At 33.5% G+C, this 20,995-nt stretch overlaps 1 protein-coding gene across 18 annotated transcripts in view; it reads right to left on the bottom strand.

The window, feature by feature from the left end:
* Positions 1-20,995, bottom strand: part of LOC115219721 (phosphatidylinositol 4-phosphate 5-kinase type-1 alpha) — a 285,819-nt gene that overhangs the window by 190,622 nt on the left and 74,202 nt on the right. The gene's annotated exons all lie outside the window — the stretch shown is intronic.

Genomic DNA, 20,995 nt, shown 5'->3' on the forward strand with positions numbered 1-20,995 from the left:
ATAACAATAATAATAGTTTATCATTAAAGAACATGAGTGCAGACATAGATGTGTAGTTAAGAAGTTTGCTAAACAGCCACACTGTTTTGGGTAAGTGTCTTCTACTATAGACTCAGGTTGGTCAATGCCTGAGAAGTGAAATTTGACACATGGAAACTATTCAGAGCCCTTCAAGAATATGCGGCAATGTTTGGGCAGTGTTTAAATTTATAACCAGCATAAATAAAAAGTCTGGCAACCAGGCAGTTCAATGCATGAAGAAGCCTAATAAATTACCTTACTTGAAAACAAGGATTAACATCAGGAGAGGCATCTGATTGTAGAATGTTCTCTCAAGAAATCTTATCCAATTCATTTCAGCATGGAAAAAGCAGATATAAAAGCAATAATGAACATGATATAAGATTGAGACAAAACTCACATCTTATTTAGGTTTCTTAAGCTGCTTAAAAATATAAACAACTAAGATAGGTTTATTGGGCTGTAAGAGACTATATATATATATATATATATATATATATATATATATATATATATTTATGTATGTATGTAAGTAAGTATGTATGTATGTATATAGGCATAAGTGTAGCTGTGTGGTTGAGAAGCTTGTTTCCCAACCATATGGACTCAAGTTCAGCCCCACCATGCAGTACCTTGGGCAAGCATCTACTATAACTCTGGACTGACCAAAGCCTTATGAGTGGATTTGGTAGATGGTAACTACTTATCTTGACATCAGGTGCTGGTTGTAAATGAGCATCACTGTCACACAAGTGATATTGTTCATTTCCAGTCTTCCATAAAAAAAACATTACCTGGTCATGAGGAAATATTACATTCCTTAGAAACAATGTAGGGTTGACAACAGGAAGTTAAACCAGCAGTAAAAAGAATTTTAAAAAATTTAGTAGCTGTTCTAATATAATGATTTAGGGAAGTTATACATTCATTAACAAAGTTTGACACTTGGAGAAAATAAAATTGCAAAACGTCAGAATTAACTAACAGACTTTACATAATCATTTAAAAAAAAACTTTACCTGATGTTAATTTGTCAAAACTAATTGCAAATCTTTTCATTATTTTTCTCTATCAACGTTTCATAAATAAATTTTGCATACATGCTTTTTATCAGGTTGTTTCTAATCTTGATTTTGGAAAGGTGATACTGGTTTTTCTATTTAAAATATATTTCTAACTGTTCAATTTTAGAGACCATGCCTATTTTAATCTCAAGTAAAAAGAAAATTTTTTTGAAATATATTTAATTTTTCCTAAATCTTTTAGCATTTATTATATTTCCAGACATTTTTGGCAGTTACAACATCAAATTAATAAATTAAAAATGAATACAGAAATAATCAAAAGGAATTAAAAATGTTACATTTAATAAAAATTATGCTAATACCATTTCTAATCAGTTTACTAGGTTTATGACAACATCAGCTATTTTTTTTTAAATCAAAAATTAATTAAGTTATTTGAAGAGGAAGGAAAATTAACGTATTTCTCAGTTCTGAAATTCAAATGCTAATACCAAAATTCTTAAACAATTCCCCCTGCCTCTGCCCCATATGAATTTATCAGGAAGAAAGTGGTCTGCTCATGACTCCCACAACTTTATCAGTTGGCATCCATCTTGAACAACTGCAGGAAAATATATTATAGGCAAGGAAGGAATTATTCTAGAAATTTGATTCTGTAGAGAAAGAAAAATTGGGCATAGTGATAAGTACAGGGTTGGTGGGGAGACAAGCGTATCAAGTGGACCTGAGTGGAAGAGATATGTAACTAGCTAGCTCTGGGGAATAGAGGTCATTGTACTAGCACAACAAAAAGACTGCAATACGCTGAAACATGTTCGGGAGCAAACCTATGCTAAATCAGTCCCTCAGAATGCTAAACTTACAGTATTTAAGTTTACACATTCTATATTCTGACTCCTGAGTCACCCTATGTTCAGCTTAGCTTTCATTTCTTCAACTCAACTAGTACCATTAAAAATTCTTTGATCTTTCTTTTACTGATTTTAGCAATTGCAGTAGAGTCATTCTAAGATACTGACTGTTTTAGTGGGGTTTTAATCCCTTGTATCTTCCCCCTTCCATATACTTTGTCTGGTACTTTGACATTACAAGGAAAGGCAAAGGTCAATCTGAGCATAAAAATACACAATACCACAGACTGGTTCAATTTGACACTACCAATTCCATGATCTGCTCACAGACAAAAACAAATATATACAAATATCTCGACACATAGCCATACATACATGTGCACATGTATGAATATGCACATATACATTTAAACACAATTACACACACATATTCATACACACACAGTTTGATAAGCCTGAGTGGTGGAGCCAATCCTCCCTTTAAAATAAACACACAATTATATTCAGATTGACTCAATCATATATATATAACTCTGTTCCCTTTAAAAATTAGGTTTGTGTCCAGTTGAAAAACGAATATTATATCAGATGCAGGCAAGGGGTTAACAAGTTTTCACTTCACAACCAGAGGGTACCAGGGTACTGTTTGACACCTTGGACAGGTTGATTAATGCCTTGCGAGTGAAATTTGTTAACAGAATTGGATGGAAGCCTGATATGTATACAAATAACATATCTGTGTGTGTTTATATTTACCTGCAGAAACCCATGTCAGGCTGCATCTACTTTATGTCATAACCACTTAACTTAGCAACTCAATACAAAGAAACTGATAAAATAACTATGCTGGTTGATGTATGATTAACTAAAAACTCTTGAAGATGGTTGTCCTAACATGGCTGCAGTCCAATGTTTGGAACAAGTAAAAGAGCTTTAAGTAACATATCTAAGGCTTTGAAAAGTATTTTAATAATACACAGACATGACAGAAGTAAATAAAAACCTCATAAAACATCGTTTTACATTACTTGAAAAAGTTTATATATTTTTATGAATTGGCATTTTTATGTTTCAGGTTCTATATGTGACTGTTTAATCATGCCATGTACAAAAGAAGCCTTGGAACTGTCCGAATTTCAAAGAGGCTGTATTGTGGGTCAATCTGAAAGTGGACTAAGTCAGCGTAAAATCACTGAAAACCTTGGGATCCCAGTCTACAGTTACTAGAGCGATTGTGCAATTCACTAGGGAGAGGAAGGAGACAACATCACCTTGTCCAGGTCAATCAGGGTCCTCTGATGGGACCCTTCACTTTGTTAAGAGAAATGTAGAGGATAATCCTCATTGCAACGCCTCTAACATAGCAGAACAAGCCGATGTCAGTCCCAGAACAGCTGTTGGGTATCTCCACAAACTTGGTTACTATGACAGAGCAGCAAGAAGGAAGCTACTTCTTTGACTAGCCAATATCAAGTGGAGAAAAGATTGGGCCAGTGAGATGGTGGAGAGATCACTAGCATTTTGGGACACTGTCATATTCTCTGATGAGTCCAAGTTTGTTGTATTTTCTGACAGTGGTCGAGTGTGGGCCTGGAGACTGATCAAGAATTTGGCGTGAAAAAATTGCAACCTACAATGAAGCACAGAAGCTATTCTGTGATGGTCTGGGGAGCAACTTGGAGCAATGGTCAATCAGAGCTGGTGGAGTATGAGGGAAACATAAACTCAGATAAATGTGTCCATATTGCAGAAAGTATTTCTTCCAATCTTCTCTAATGGTGAAATATTTAAAGAAAACTCCTTATTTATGGAAGATGGGGCTCCTTGTCACACAGCTAAAAAGACCCAAGATTGGTTGGATGAGAATAGCATTAAAAAGCTTCCATGGTCAAGCCAGACACCAGATATGAACCCTATTGAACACCTCTGGGGTATAATGGACAAAGCATCCTCAAAGCCAGATCTTTTGAGATTACTGCATGAAACTTGGCAAGACATTCCTCAAGAAAATATTTGTTATCTGATCAGTAGCATGCCTAATAGGGTCCTTGCATTGAAAAATGCAAAGGGCATGTCTACTAAATATTAGATATTCACATTATAGTAATTGATAAATAATTTGAATGCATAATTTCAGATTTAAATATATTTTAATAATAGAAGAGTGTCTATTAATTCTGTTATGTCTGTGTATCAACATGGTGATATCAGAATGATCCCACCTACACCTCATATCTCTTAAATATCAGAACTACCATTAAAAGTAATTCAGTCCTTAAACTGTTTTCATATGTTGTACAGGCTTCAATAAAAAGTTGGATACAATCACGACTGAAGTTATCAATATTTTTCTGACATTCAATGATCTTATGCGTGTTCTTTGCCAATGCAGAGATGCTTAGATCAATTACAATTTTTTTTTTAAACCTCAGAAAACTGAACAACTTTGACTACTTGCTCTCATATAGACAACTAAACTAAAATCTTAATTATTTCATAATTTTTCTTATAATTCAATGTAAATACAATAATGCCAGGAAAATATTAGTTTCAAATTTTGGCACAAAGCCAAGAATTCTGGAGAAGGAGGTAAACCGATTACATCTAGCCAGTACTTGACTGGTACTTATTTCATCGACCCTGAAAGGATGAAAGGCAAAGTTGACCCCAGCAGAATTAGAATTCAGAACAAAGACAGGCAAAATGACGCTAAGCATTTTGCTTGGCGTGCCAACAATTCTTCCAGCTTACCACCTTAACATGGGAAAATACTAAAAACATGCATACAGAGAGTCACATGACTTCAGTGCTATAACTTTTTTAATACCAACCTGCCAGAAACTGCCCCAAGTCCTATGATAGAAACTTCCAGTATTAAAGTTATCGAAATTAAAATCCCCAATTAAAATTCAATGTTAATTTGTGTTCCAGACACAAGCTTAATAGTAACAAATTGCTTGTTATTTTCAAAATTAATTGCAACACAGGCAGTATATTTCAACAGAAATACAGTAATGAAAGGGTTTATTCTAGGTCAGCCCTGATTGAATAAACCTATCCATTCATGATCATTCCATCCTTTTGTATATCAAAACTATATTGTACAAGTTATCCTCCATTGCTGAAATGATAGTAAGTGCAGGGGGTTTTGGCAACTATTTTTAGCAGGTCAAGCAATCATGTAGCCACTCCTTTCAGTAAGACACTGATCTTGTGTTGAACATAGTAATTTTATAGAATAATGAAAGGATACAAGGATATGGTAATATGGTGGAGTATTAAGTTTGTAGCTAAATGAAATTCATGACATTATTTCAATTCCTAGCTGAAACTATTTCACTTATAATGCTTCTCAGAAAGGTATTATATCACAAATCACACCTTCATTAATTCCAAGTTTTCTGGATATAAGAAATCCAACATTTTTTTTTCTTTTCTTCTTTTTTTTTTTTACACATAGGCATTATAGTATTATAGAGTTAAAGTTGGTACATAATTATGAGCACCAAACTCATTATTTTAAAACAGGTTAAGAAAAGAAAAATAACACACAAAACTATGAAACCATATATAGCAATAAAAATTCTTCTGCTATAAATTGTTTTACAAGTGTATCTGATAGCAGTTCTTCATTAAGAAGTCAGAGTGATGTATTTATTGTTCTGGTATCAAGAATGATCAAATACCTGTATCACTAAGCATTTGATGTAATTTTTCTTTTTCTTTTTTTCAATAGCACTACTTTCATTTGCTATGAAGTAAAACTGACCCACCACTATTTCCAATCACCCACTTTCTATTAAAAAATTAAACAGATAAATGGATAAATAAATAAGCTCAAATAAGTTCTGTATGTATGCTCACAACCAAGAATTTCTGACCAACTCCATCTGAATAATAACTTCATAAGAATTTTAAAGTCTAAAAAGCAGTCAAAATACTTGAAGATGAAAATGGTCAGCAACATCAGATAACTTCTCACCAACAGTCAGAGATAATACATGTCATTGTGCCCTCATCTATTATTTCTAATTAATAAAGCCCATATATACCTATGGTAAGTGGCATCCAGTCTTGTATACTCACACATAATGCATCCATTCGCTTAAGCTAATTAAATTGCTTAAATGTTTTCCTTTTAGTGGAGCAACCACGACTTGCATATTTTTGTGAAGTGGACTGATTTGGCATATTAATATCACTCTTTGCATGTACAGGACAAAACTGAATCTGAAATTTATCATTCTCACGCATTTTGCAACTCTACCTGCTTTGTTTACAAAACATCTGTCAGTATTGATATACTCAACAGAACACATAGCCTCACCAATACATGGGTCTCTTGACTTTTTCAGCTCTTCACACAATGCTACAGCTTTAGCCACATCAAAAATTTTAATGAGTTTCTGTATTACTGTAGATGCTGTATTACTGAGATATCATCTCACCCAAGGACCAATATATACAAACTAAACTCAGATGTTAAACCTACATATACATAGGCACACAGGAAATTGTTAAAGTTTTCTATGACACGTGCATATATATTTTTACTATAGTCTTCTCCATATATGCAACAGACAAAAACATCTTTACTTCAATCAGTAGCAGCAGCAGCAGTAATAGTAGTACTGAAAACTTGACTTGTATCAGTGGCTCATCCTTCTTAAGAGCCAATTTTTATCTTTTACACTTGTTTCAGTCTTTGGGCTGTGAATATGCCAGGATACCATCTTTAAGGGTTTTAATCAGACAAAACAACCCGAGCACTATTTTTTTCAATTCTGGTACTTTTTCTATTGGCCTCTATTGCCAAACTGTTAAGTTATGGGGACATAAGCAAACTAACACCAGTTTACAAACTAAGATGCACATATACGTATGCACAATAAGCTACCACACGGTTTCTGTCAACCAAATTTTCTCACAAAGCACTGATCAGCTTGGGGCTATAATACAAGGCGCTTGCCAAAGGTGCCATGCAGTGGGACTGAACCCAAAACCTTATGGTTACAAAATGAGCTTATTAACAACACAGCCATCCACCTTGAATAGATACCTTTCATCAAGTGAATTAATACCAGATAAGGATCAAAATCTTGGAATTGGTATCCAGACATTTTGTAACACTGGTAAGACGGCAAAGTCACTAAAGTCTAATTGAAGTCAGCAACTTAGTATCACATTGCTAACAAACAAAACAGGAGCAGCAATGCACCATTAGCACAGGTGATGATATACATTGAAGAAGTTAATAATCCAATACAGACAAAAACTTCTGACATCAAGTCATAACTGTGTGTCGTAATTCACAAAGGTTACCCTAGTGGCACTCTAAATCTGCTCCAGAGATAGAAACGACATTCACCTTTTATTCATGCCCATTATTTGATGTGTATGCATATAAGCTACATATACTATACATATATACATGTACACATATACATAAAATTATACACACACATACATATATACAAATGGTACATATACTATATCTTATACATACAAATGGTAAATATACTATATCTTATACAAATATGCATATAGAATACCTTTTCCTTCTCTTCACAGGGCCCATATTTTTTGCTTATTTTAATTTAACCCTTTAGTGTTTAAACCGGCCATATACAGTCCAAATATTCCTTCTGTTTTATGTTCAAATTGGCCTGATCTAACCTCTCACACCTAACCTACAATGTCATTCTAAAACTAGACATGATTAATTCAAAATAGTATTAATAAAAAAGCATTACATTTGGCAGAGTAATTTGAATGCTAACAGGTTACGCCTTTCCTCTGCCTTGAATGTTTCTCACCCAGAGACTAAAGTTCTCCTGTCTTTCCAACTTGCCTCACCAACATACCCCTTTTACTTTTTCCTCTCACTTGTACTCATTTTCACCTCTTCACGCCCAAGCTATCTTACCACACAATAATTACATACACACACCTCATATACCCACATTATACTTCCACACACAAGCATCTCGCATACGCAACCATATACGCACCTCTCTCCTCTTCTACTTGCTTCCAGACACAGATATATATTTCTATATCTTCATATATACATCTGCCCCTCCTTCCTTTTTAATTTCTCCACCCCATAAAACAACATTACCACCCAGTTTCTAAACCTTTGTTTTCCTCCCCTCTCTCTTTCCCTCAATGTATTTCGGGTTTTTTTCTTCTGATAAAGGACTAACACCCAAAATGTTAAGACACTTTCTCTCTCCATTCAAGCTTTAAGTTAATAACATTTGTTATTCTCTCTCCTATGTCATTTTTTATTATTCATTATACATAAACATACATACATATACATACATACATACATACATATATATACATACATATATACATATATATATATGTATGTATTTCCACACACTCACACATTTCATGTTTAAGGAAGACAACTCTCATTACACCCTGCACAATATATGATAATAATAATAATAATAATACAATGCAATTAATCAAGCCTGAGCCAGATTAATCTATTCCGCCTACAACAGTCCTTTAATAACATTACTTTATGATAATGAATAAGATAATTTATTAATAAACAAATCATAAATAGATTTTTTTTTAAAGTCTGAAATCAGTGCATAGAAAGAAACGGATATTGGAAATTCCACCATAGTTTTATTTTTCTGAAGTCAGACAGCCATTATGAATAACTATTTCTATTTCTAGAAATAGCAATTGTAGAGTGCAGTCATTATTTTTGTACCACAACAGCTAATATATCACTTTTCACAACATAAATCTTGCAGTAGTTGGTCTAGGAAGTGATAGATAAACCTAGCAGCTTGAATCTGCTGTATCCAGTCCCATCAGTATTTCATACTCTTGCAGTCAAATACTTCTTGCTTTTGATTTTATTATTATCATTATTATTTTCATTTGAGATTAGTTTTATTTCTACAGTAGTATTATCTAAAATTAATTTTATTTCTACAGCTATCAAAAGGAAAAGGAATTAACTCTCAGCCATCTTTTTTTTTCCCCCACTAAATAATGACTATAGTTGTAACAACAGCACTTAATAATAAAAGAGAAAATATTCAATAACATGAACAATTTTGAGAAATTTCTAATGGACTGACAAAAGGTATAAGATATTGGGAGGTGTGAGGGGGGGTAGACAGAAAAACAATTGGAGAAGCCATCTGTTGAAAATAAAGATAAAAAAAAAATTGCTCAAGTTATCTTAATCATTGCTCTAAACTTGGATATTTCTTTTATTTTGCTTTTGCAGTTTCAAATTTAAAATGTTGCCGTTTTCAAAAGGTAATAAATATGATGAAGAGCCATAAAGCAGCCAAATCAATAAGACGCTGGCCTACTGGTCCATATCCTATTACTGGCAGCGTACTATGTTGCTGGCAAAGATAATTTTCACAAGTCCAGTGAAGTTAGCCATGAATGTATCATGGGGTTTTGTTTAGTAACCTTGTGGTTATTGAAAAGTCAACTTTTGCAATTACTCCAATTCTAATGGCTGTGTAGTAAGAAGTTTGCTTCTCAACCATATGATTCTGGATTCAGTCCAACAGCAAAGCACCTTGGGCAAGTGTATTCTACCATAACCCTGGTCTGACCACAGACTTGTGAGTAGATTTGATTGACAGAAACTGAAAGGAGCCTTGTGTGTGTGTGTGTGTGTGTGTGTGCGCACATGTGCAAGTGTGTGTGTGTGTGTAAGAGAGAGAGAGAGAGAGAGAGAGAGAGAACATAACCCTGGTTTGACCAGACTTGTGAGTAGATTTGATTGACAGAAACTGAAAGGAGCCGTGAGAGAGAGAGAGAGAGAGCATATACATGTGTAAGTGTATACATGTATGTGTGTGTCTGTCCCCTTATCCTGATATCATGTGATAGTTGTAAATGAGTGTCACTGTCATATGAGTAGTTTCCAATATTCTGCATGAACATGTCTGGCCTTGGAGAAATATTACCTTGCTTGGAAACAGGTTAGGTTTGGCAACAGGCAGGGCATCCGACATAAAAAAAATCTGCCTCAAATAAACTCTGTCCAACACATGAATTCAGGGGAAAATTGGACATTAAATGAAGATAATGAATCAACCCACAATATTCACTAACAATCATATTGCTGAATAAGAGAAAGAGGACCTTTGGCAGAAACATAACAGTTACTTTTATGAAAGAAAGGAAAATGGGAGAAAACTGAAATGAACAATTTCAAGTAAATTAAAAAACGAAATATTCAGATTAACAGAGGTTGAATATAGAGCATAGCTGCCCACCATCATGCCATCAGTACTTTCTTTAGACCAGAACATAGCAGTTATAATTTACCAACAATTACTCCCACTACAACAAGCAAAAGTATTTAAAAAAATTTTTCCTTCAATAACATTTCTTTATTCATCTCATTGATGACCTGATTGAGCAGACTTATGATCAAAGTCATTCAAGTGTGACCATCTCATTTCTAAGAGTACACTGTCTCGGACACACATGTATATTTCCTTTCCTCAAAAGTTTGGTAACTATAGCTAGTAAACCAAGCAACCATGTAGACACTGCCTCGCTGACTCACTCTCAATGGTATCCTCTATAAAGAGGACAACAGTTCATAGTTTCAGATTTCATGCTATTAGATTGTTAGGTCAACTATTTGTCTGCGTAGCTGCTATGGACGATTTACCACAAAAACCTTCCATTCAAGCAAAAACTTTAAAAGTATTCTCTGCAGGTATAGCAGTGTGGTTAAGAAGCTTGCATTGCAACTATGGGGTTTCAGGTTCAGTCCCAGCATGTGACACCTTGAGTAAGTATCTTCTACTATAGCCCCAGCCCATTTAATGCCTTGTGAGTGAATTTGATATATATATATATATATATATATATATATATATATATATATATATATAGGGGGGGGAGTGTGTGTGTGTTTATCTGTGTGTGCTGCCTAAAAGCCAGTATTTGTTTATATTCCTGTAACTTAGCAGTTTGACAAAAAGAGACCTGTAAGATAAGTATAAGACTTAAAATGTAAGTACTGGGGTTGATTTATTCAATTAAACTCTTCAAGGCAGTCCAATGACTGTAACAAGATTTAAAAAAACAACTTTTTATCAAACTGAACAGGCAAAGGACCTTAGCCTAGTGGTTAGGGTTTTAGATTTCCAACTGTAACATCATTGGTTTCGATTCTCAGCCTAGTCAGTAAATTGAGAGCAGTAGTCTACAATGGACTGGTGTCCTTGTGTTTTCAGTTGCTTACACACTTTGGAAACTGAGATATCTTCTGGCTTAATGAGTTTTTTCAATTTGAGCTAAATCCAAAGAACTCATTAACAAAATTCCACATTAGGATTGATCATAATCAACCCCAAGTAATAAACTACCATAACTGGAACCTACCCTTCAGATGTTCAAAGCAAGTTTTAGCAGCACAGGACTTGCTTTTCACTAGGAACATAGAAGCATTCATTTAAAAATTAAATATAAAAATCAGTAACAGTCAAAGGGAATATAGTAAAATGTTTGCGGGCTAATTTTTTCAGAATATCTATCAGAAAAAATTTTGAATATAGATCTAAATATTACATTTTGATAAAAACATAGTTTCATTTTATAACTGCAAGTAATTGTACTTCATAAACCAAAAATTAATATAAAACTATAAGTCTTTTCAAACAATCCCTTTGCATTACATTCATTCTTGAGAAGTGGTAAAGAGAGTGAGTAATACATGATCAGATTATATGTAACATTAGCTGTAGGAAGTGTATATAATTCCGCTTTATAACAAAGACTGAAAATAGAAAACCAAAACCTTAGCAAACTGCTTATTTAAGAAAATAAAGACCATCCCAAGTGAAATAAAAAAAAAAAAATGTGCTCCGCAGTAATGTTAGCAACAATATACTGAACATAGAAAAGAATAAAAATCACCATAAAGGTGACTAAAATAAGACCTGAAATATTCTAAAAGAATGCTTTTATAATACATCAGGGCAGTAAGTCTATTTCCAAAAACGAGTGTTGTAAGCTTTGAGCTGAGTGTTTTTCACATATTTTTTTTTTCTTTTTAATGACCCCTCTTAAACACTGAAGGCCAGCAAGTACATCCCCCCACCCACCAATCTGTGTTTTTCCTAGAAAAAGAATTATTGTATTATTCTTTATAAATCTTTCATAATCTCTAATTAAAATTTCATTCTTCCTTTGACACACGATACTGATTTCAAATCACACACACACACACACACACATTACGGCTTAGTTTCTTTTATCATAGTGAAGAAGTTTTCTTTTTATGTATTTTATCTGGTCATTTAATATTGTGACTAAATAGAAACAGAGATATTAGAGAAGGAAGCAACCCTAGTGCTTCATCTACTGCAGAAATGGCAGATTTATACAAAAGAAAAAAAAAAGTTGGGTGCAGGGGCCTAAAATGTAGTGTTAATAAAGATTAGGATATTGATTTCTGATCGATTTCTAACAATAGCACATAAAAATAAATTAATAGTGGAAGATGAAATCGATTGAACTGATCCCAGTACAAGCCTGATATTATCTATTTTATTGACATTAGAGGGAAGAAGTAATTTGAGTCTCAGAAGGATTTGAACTCACAATGTAAATAGATGTAACTAAATACTGCAAAGCATTTTACCTGACATTACCATTTCTGCAAACACTCTTATAAAGATTAAATTTTTTCAACACTATATTTTGCAAAACCTCAACATTAAATGATGATAATGATGTAAAAGCCATCTTTCAAAATTTGTTCCATTTTGTTCAAGGTTCAATCCTAATGTTCCTAGCCCAGTCCTATGAAGAGAAACCTGGAGATCTTCTGCAACAGCCAAATATTGATCAATACTTTTGTTGTAAACGGGGTCTTATAGACAGAAATTACATAATCATATGTGCAAGTTCATCTCTGTCTCTCTCTCTCTCATACATGTATCCCTAACAGTAGGTATAGGTCTACATCTAAAAGTAGATGAACGGCTTTTGAGAACCAGGATGCCATCAATAAAATCTGAGTAAGTAGTGAGATAAATTAAGAATTTAGCATACAAAGGTGTCCAGTCCTCAACTTTTTATAATAGTTCTGCAGATCATAAAAGATGAGTTTAAAACCAGCTGTCCATAGGAATTCCTTTGTGCTGCTAACATAGTTCTCAAAGTTGATCTCTCAAAGAGTAAGAGAAAAAATTCCAAAGATGAAAACAAAGCTTAGAATGAAGAGATTTCAAAGTAAATCTACCAAACACAAATGTTTAGCTAACAGGAAGGAAGAAGACAAGACTCTACAACCATCTGGAATCAAGCCATGCTCAATATGCATGCAGAAAAGAAGTAATAAGAATTCCATACAATGTACTCAATGTAAACTACCAGGATCTCAAGTATACTAACAAAGAAGGAAGACCTCACATGCTGCAGATGCACAGGAGTAGTTAGCAGTGAAAGCAGCCGTAAAATAAATTTGTTATCATTCTTGAAAGGCTCCAGAGGAGTAGTTGATAGCTCATTACTTAAGTGACGTAATTAGCAGTGGAGGAGGATGTTCTAAAAGGTAAACAGCCAAGAGTAAGAATGAGAAGAAAAACGTTCTGATAGTTACTACCTCAGCTGGCAACAGGGATTCTCTCGCTGAGTGAAGGACATTGTATGATGCTTGTGTATAAAGTATTGAATGACAGAAAAACATGAGCATTAAATGTAAAGGTTGTATAAAGACAGTGTATATAGAAATGAAGCAAGTAGGTTTCAACTGATGGGTAATGTTAGTGTGCATGGACAATGAGGCAGAAATGAACTGAGAGACAAACTGTGTACATGAAAAATTAGATATAGTGTGCAAGAAAGAAGGCTGTGCTGTATATGGAGAATGACAGGTGGGTAAAGAACTGCCAAGTTGTCCAAGTGGAAGTAACTTGCAGAAGAAGGTAACTGAGGAAGACATGAGAAGGGGTGAAAGATGATCTCAAACGGTTGAGCCTCACAATGGAAATGACAAAAGATCACAATTGGCAAGATGTTATATTGGTAGACCCATCCAACCCATACAATCCTGAGAAAAAAAAGTGAAATAAAAAAACAACAATACAATGATGGTGGTGATGCTAGGTGTTCCTCTGCTTGTGTTTGTTTACACCAGTCTATCTATCCATCTATTTAGGTCGTCCCTCAGGATGACATGGATGGATAGATGGATGGATGGATGGATAGATAAATAGCTAGACAGACACCAGTATTTTGTGTCCCTTTATAGTTTTAACTTAGCAGTCGATAAATAGATATCAATAAAATAAGAACCAGACAGAAACAAGTATTGAAATTAATATGATTGATTAAAACTTTTGAAAGTGCCATCCCAATATGGCCATAGTCCAATGAGTGAAACTAACAAAAGTAAAAGAATATTGTCTTAGATAACTGTCAGAAATATAGACAAGATTGTCAAGGTTTACCTAAACTTAATATCAACAATGCCAACAGTTGCTAGAAAAAGCAGCCAAATTTCTCAAACTCCTGCCTACAATCTTAAAATAAGACTATGGTTTATGGTGCCCACCACATAAAAGCAGACAAATATTACATACATTACAAACAATTCAGCAGCATGACGAGATTAAACTAAATTGCTAAAATAAAATCCTTAGATTTATACTGATAGTGACCCCAAAATAACTGACATTCTGAAGATTCCTGGTAGCAAGCCACAGTTTCAGTGAATGGATTAGATGGTTTTAAAAAGGTAATTTATAACAGATTGTTAGCAACAAGGTCTGTTCACCAGATATACTAAAGCTAAATAAACAATGCTCTACTCCAATAAAATATATCTTGTGCAATTTAAATTTTTTTCAAGTGACAGATCTGATAGAGGAATGCTAGAGTTTCAAACAAAATATGTTAAATATTCACCATTCTTTGACATTACTATAGGTGTGGTGGCCTAAGTAATTAAAAAGGTAGATAATAATGACTAAACTCAGAGGTTAGAAATTGTAAATACCACATTAATCATTGTCTTCAGTTAAACTAGCCAAAAATAGGTTGTCCACTGTACTACATGATTAAAATGTTTGGTGTTTGTGAAAAACATCTAAAACTTTTGCACCAAAACCTGTGGAAATTTATGTCAAACTGTACAACCAAATAGTGGATACTAAAATGGAAAATTTTGTAAAATGGTAAAAATGAAAATAAATATAAAAGATTCCCATATCAGCACATTGAAATAGACTGATAAAATATTCACAGGTAGAAAACAACTAGCAATTTTTTTCTGATTAGGCAACTATGTCACATCACAGTTATCACCTGCCAACAATGTCATCCTCATCATCTAACATTCACTTTTCCATGCTTGCATAGGTCAGATGAAATTTGTTGAGGCAGGCTTTACTACAGCCAGATGCTCTTCCTGTCACTAAGTCTCATTTGTTTCTAAACAAGGCAATATTTCCCCCATGGCCGGACATGTTTTTCACAGAAGACTGGAAACAAACAACATAGCTATACATTTCTTTCAGTTTCCATCTATCAAAACCACTTACAAGATTTATGTAATGTCTTAAAAAAAATTTATTGAAAATTTAAGTATGTTGCTTAGACACCTTATGAACTCCAGAAATAACTCCATTAATCTAAAGGCATATAATCTATAGAGAAACAAATTTTAAAACCACTTTTCTTCTCCCTAAATCTTTTCTCCAGTTTGTGTTTTGTGCTCCTCCCTAAGTACGTAGAAAATTATAGTCAATTTTTTGGAGGGACATCTTAAAATGATTGGTACAATGAAGGAGGACAATCTCTGTTTCTTACCCCAAAATCAACAAAACACATAAAAAAAAAATACAGATAAAAAAACATCCAGCCAGATAGTGATTTTATTGTGAGCTGAGATAGTGAGACAAACCTAGCATAATATACTCAATCTTTTAATATACAAAGTGATAAATTCTCTGATAAACCAGGTCCAATAATGTGACTAAATCAGCACTAGAACTGCTTCACCTATATCAGTAATGCACTTATAAACCTCTAAATCCTCTTCTAATAAATCTAAAATATCATGTCTACGCAAAAAGTCATTTTAGATTAATGCTGAGAATCTAGTGAAGCAGTTAGAGATGCAACCTGTAACTCCAGTTTTTGCTTTCATTTGGAATGAATTTGCCTACAATTCTAAAGTGTATTGGGAAAACATGAAAACCTTCCCATCTCTCTTCTAAATAAACATGGAAACTTTCTGTGTCTCTTCTAAATAAACCCAAAGTTAACTACTTCGGTAAAAAAATCCTTATTTCTTAAAATAAAATGTATCCAAATATACTTTCAAATAATGCATGCAACCACACACACCACTTCAAATCAAACTTCATAAAAGCATCTTCCACAACAATCTCCAAACACATTTGCTCTCAATCCTTCAACCATAACATTTTTTTTCAAATTAAGCCTTCTGTCTTTTCTTTGCTTCAATTTCACATTATTTATTCCTAGTGCTTAAGTGGTTGATAAAAAAGAATGAAAAGCAGTGTTGACCAAGGTAGGATTTGAACACAATCTAAAGAGCTAGAAGAAATGCCACAAAGCATTTCGTCCAACATGCTAATGATTCTGCCAGCTCACTGCTTTAAGAATTATAATAATAATACTTTCTGCTAAAGGCACGAGGGCTGATATTTTGGGGGAGGGGACTAGTTGATTACATCGACCCCAGTCTTTCACTGGTACTTAATTTATTGACCCCAAAAGGATAAAAGGTAAAGTCAACCTCAGCAAAATCTGAACCCAGAATGTGAAGACAAATGAAATACCACTAAGTATTTCACTCAGCATGCTAATGATTCTGCCAGCTTGCCTAATGATGATAATAATCATAAATGCTGTAATGCAGTATCAGACAGTGGCTCTCGTGACTTTTGATGTTAACTGATTGGAAGTGTTATCCTGTACATGTTTTGTCTTGGTATAAAAGATGAGCTACAACAAATATTCTGCTCAATACCACAGATTTGCTTGTCAGTTACTTGAACATAACCAGTTGAGCATGTTCCTTAGTGGCTGATGATATGAGTATCTCTGATCACAAGCAAAAATAGTGAGGGAGCTTCATAGCTATGTGTTGAAAGGAATTTTGGTAGGTTTGAATTGGGTGTTTCATTCATCATCACTTAAACCTTATTCAGAGACCTTTTGAGCAGGATCAGCTACTCAGCCTGATGAAAATTCTAACTGGGCTCTACCGGCAAGGTCATGTGCTGTTTATCTTGATATGAAATCACCGTGCTACGCACATATGGTTGTGATGCATGTGCCTGGTGTACCCTTATCAGACAAGTACTCATTTTTTATATATTGGGCTTCGTATATTTGTACCCCAATGTCACTGTGATGGCATGTGCTGCTCTCTCACTAAATAATAATAATGGTTTCAAATTTTGGCACAAGACCAGCAAGTTTAGGGGAGGGATAAATCGATTACATCAACTCCTTTGTACAAATGGTACTTATTTTATTGATCTCAAAAGGATAAAAAGTTAAGTTGACCTCAGCAGAATTTGAACACAGAATGTAAAAGATGTACAAAATGACACTATGCATCTTTCCCAGCATACTAATAATTCTGCCAGCTCACCTCTTTAATGATAATAACAATAATGGCTAGCAGTTTCAGGAGGAAGAAGAAAGTCAATTACATTGATCCCGTTGTTCAACTGATATTCTATTGACCTCAAAAGGATGAAAGGCAAAGTCAATTTCAGCAGAATTTGTAAGCAGAACATAAAGACAGAAGAAATGCTGCTAAGCATTTAGCCCGGTGTGCAAACAATTCTGCCAGCTCACCACCCAAAAGAATGACAGGCAAAGTCGGCCTCGGCAGAATTTGAACTCAGAACATAAAGACGGATGAAATCCAGCTAGACATTTTGCCCAGTATGCTAACGATTCTGCCAGCTCACTACCATCATATAATAATAATCCTTTCTACTATAGGCATAAGATTTGAAATTTCAGGGGAGGGGCTGAAGTCAATTTCATAGACCCCAGTGCTCAACAGGTACTTATTTTTCAACCCTGAAAGGATGAAAGGTAAAGTGTACCCCAGTAGCATTCTGCCCAGTATGCTAATAATTCTGCCAGCTCACTGCCTTCACATCATAATAACAATAATAATGAATCAAAGATACAGTGCAATATAGAAAATACAACGACAATTAGTAGGTTAGCAAACAGTAATAGAATTACTAATAAATGAAGTGTGAAATATGTTTGCAGTTTATTTTTGCTAACAAATGACCACAATTTTAGAATCAGTTTTTTAAAAAAATTGTTTCCTTGTTTGTTTGTTTTTTTTTTGAATAACTTAAATCTGTTAAATGGCGTTTTAAGTGTTATAGCAATCATAAAGAATGAGAGAGAGCCTACTTGCATGCAAGCATGAATGTGTGTAAGAGAGAAGATGGGTATGGGTAAACAAGTAACAGCCTTTAATTGAGGCCAGAAAGACTTAAGATTTATTCCAAATTGATTATAGAATCACAGAGGATGTGTTTATGGGAACAGAAGATAACTAATGATACAATATTTGCTTCTTTGCTTTTCAAAATCTAAGCATTCTCTCTCTCTCTCTTTCTCACACACACATACATACATTGAAGACTAAAGTCGTTATGATTTGAAGACATTAGCCAAAAAACAAACAAACATGAAACCAATTGAAAATGTAAATATCTAAATTTAGCTGATATGCAATGTGCTGTAATTTCAAGTTGCCAGCTAGAAATATTCTAAACATAAAAAAAAAAAAAAACTACATACAGTTAGAATGCAAATGTGATGAAATAACAAGATTGTTCTTATTTGCAGTAAATAAAATATTAAAAAACTCTCAAATTAAATACTTAAAAAAAAAAAAAAAGCATTTGTTTTTCATTTGCTACAGATTTTCTACAGAAGAAAGTTTGCTCTCGAAACTAAATATCACGTTAGGATTTTATGCTGTCCATTTATTCTTAGAAATGAACAGCCTCCAAAAGGAAATTATTATAAAATTTTAGTATCTAAATCAATTAAATTAAAATGTTAATTTAAGACTTTAAGTTAGTTATAATAAAATTAAAATAAATAAATCAGTTAATCCAAATGGAATTGAACAGAGGTCCAAATGTTAATAAAATTAACAGTTGATTCAATATTTTTAGTTTAAGAATTCTACATACACAACAAATAGTTCCCAGTAGTAATTCATACGTTTAAGAACCAACCTAGAAAGTAAATAAACCTTTTGTTAATCTGTGGAGCAAATAGACACTCACATTGAACACAATACAGACAATTGAAAATATTTAGAGAGTTTTCAATAGAAGCTAACATTACATAAAGAAACCTCTGTGAATTGAGTAACTAGCATTGTTTAGCATCTTGTTTTAAAACAGACTCAATGTAAAAAGAAATTTTGTTCATAAATATACACAACGCTATGGGAATAATTTATTTATTAATCATCAGAAATTCTTGATATACCAAAAGAACAACCTGTCAGCTAAATTGTTATATAATTAAAAGGTAAGCTCAGAGAATGAAGTGAGAACAGCAACTTAAATAGAATGATGAACAAGACAGACAAGATTTAAAGTAGAAAGAGAATGCAATTGTAGGGAGCAAAAGAACAGGCAAAAGAAATTTGCACTACGAACACATGGTAATGCTTATAAAGGTTGTAATGATACAAAGTAGCTTGGACTCAGTAAATTTGTTTTTGCACTGAATAAAATATATTCAACAGTGAATGTAGTAGAGTTGAATATTCAAAATATAGGAAAGCAAAAATACTAAAGTAAACCAATGAAAATTCAGTATTCAGATTACCATGGTTAACAAAGAAGTCATTATGAAAGAGTTTAATCATTATATTAATTTCTTTCAAGCAATTTATCGCCAGAACATCTGTTCAAATCTAGTTTGTGATAGAAGCTAACTTACACAACCTGCTTACTTTTGAGAATACATTCAAACAAGGTGTGGATATGCATCATATCTTTTCTCTTTTACTTGTTTCAGCCATTAGACTGCGCCATGCTGGAGCATCACCTTGAAGCATACTTATATTTTGAGTTTGATACTTATTCTATCAATTTCTTTTGCCAGACAAGTTATGGGATCTAAACAAACCAACACTAGCTGTAGAGCAGTAGGAAGGGACAAGCACAAAGACACAAACATACACACACACACACACACACACACACAAACACACATATATATATGTATATATATATATATATACACACATACATAGAGACTGTAGAAATTAAAAAGCAAAGAAGACTTAGGCAGAATTAACATGATGCTATAATAGGTTTAACCTTTGCATCACAAGTACAGTACATCCAATGCACATCTGTACAATTTTTGTCTACTCAATTTCATTCAAAAATCAAAAGGTTTGGATAAACCCAAGATTCTGGTTAAGAAAAAAAAAAAAACACTTGCTCATGGTACCACATACTGAGATTGAGCAAGGAACCTAATGATTGAAAAGCAAACTTCTTAACCATTCAGCCATCATGTGCGTGCACACATGAGAGAGAGGGACAGACAGACAGAGAGGGAGAGAGATATGTATAAAAATAAACTCTATATTAATCCAAGTTTGAAACACATTTGAAAAGAAAGACCTAAAACATCAATAAGACTAGGTGTATTGTTGGCAACCCTCTTGTGTAGGCTTTGTGTGACTTCACTGTTGATACTTTACTATGTTAAAATTTAGGAGACCAAATCAGTTATAAACAAAAAGTATATTATAAGTAAGATGAGTTAAAAATGTATAACTGTAGTTGATATAATTTCTCTGTACTGAAACATTAGTACACTGCTTTTCAATTACCATAGTAAAAACAAATTTTGTTACAAACAACAGATAGGAAGCAACAGAAATTGGTCATAAAGAAAGAATTCTTTTTTTTCTTTTTTTTTTGTCTAGTCACTCTAAGGAAACTGCAACACAATTTAGAGAGTATACCATGCTAAATTCCATCACTCAATTTTCAATATTCAGCAGATAGCACAGGGCAATTC

Source organism: Octopus sinensis, linkage group LG15 (assembly GCF_006345805.1).
Source record: "Octopus sinensis linkage group LG15, ASM634580v1, whole genome shotgun sequence".
Taxonomy (NCBI): domain Eukaryota; kingdom Metazoa; phylum Mollusca; class Cephalopoda; order Octopoda; family Octopodidae; genus Octopus; species Octopus sinensis.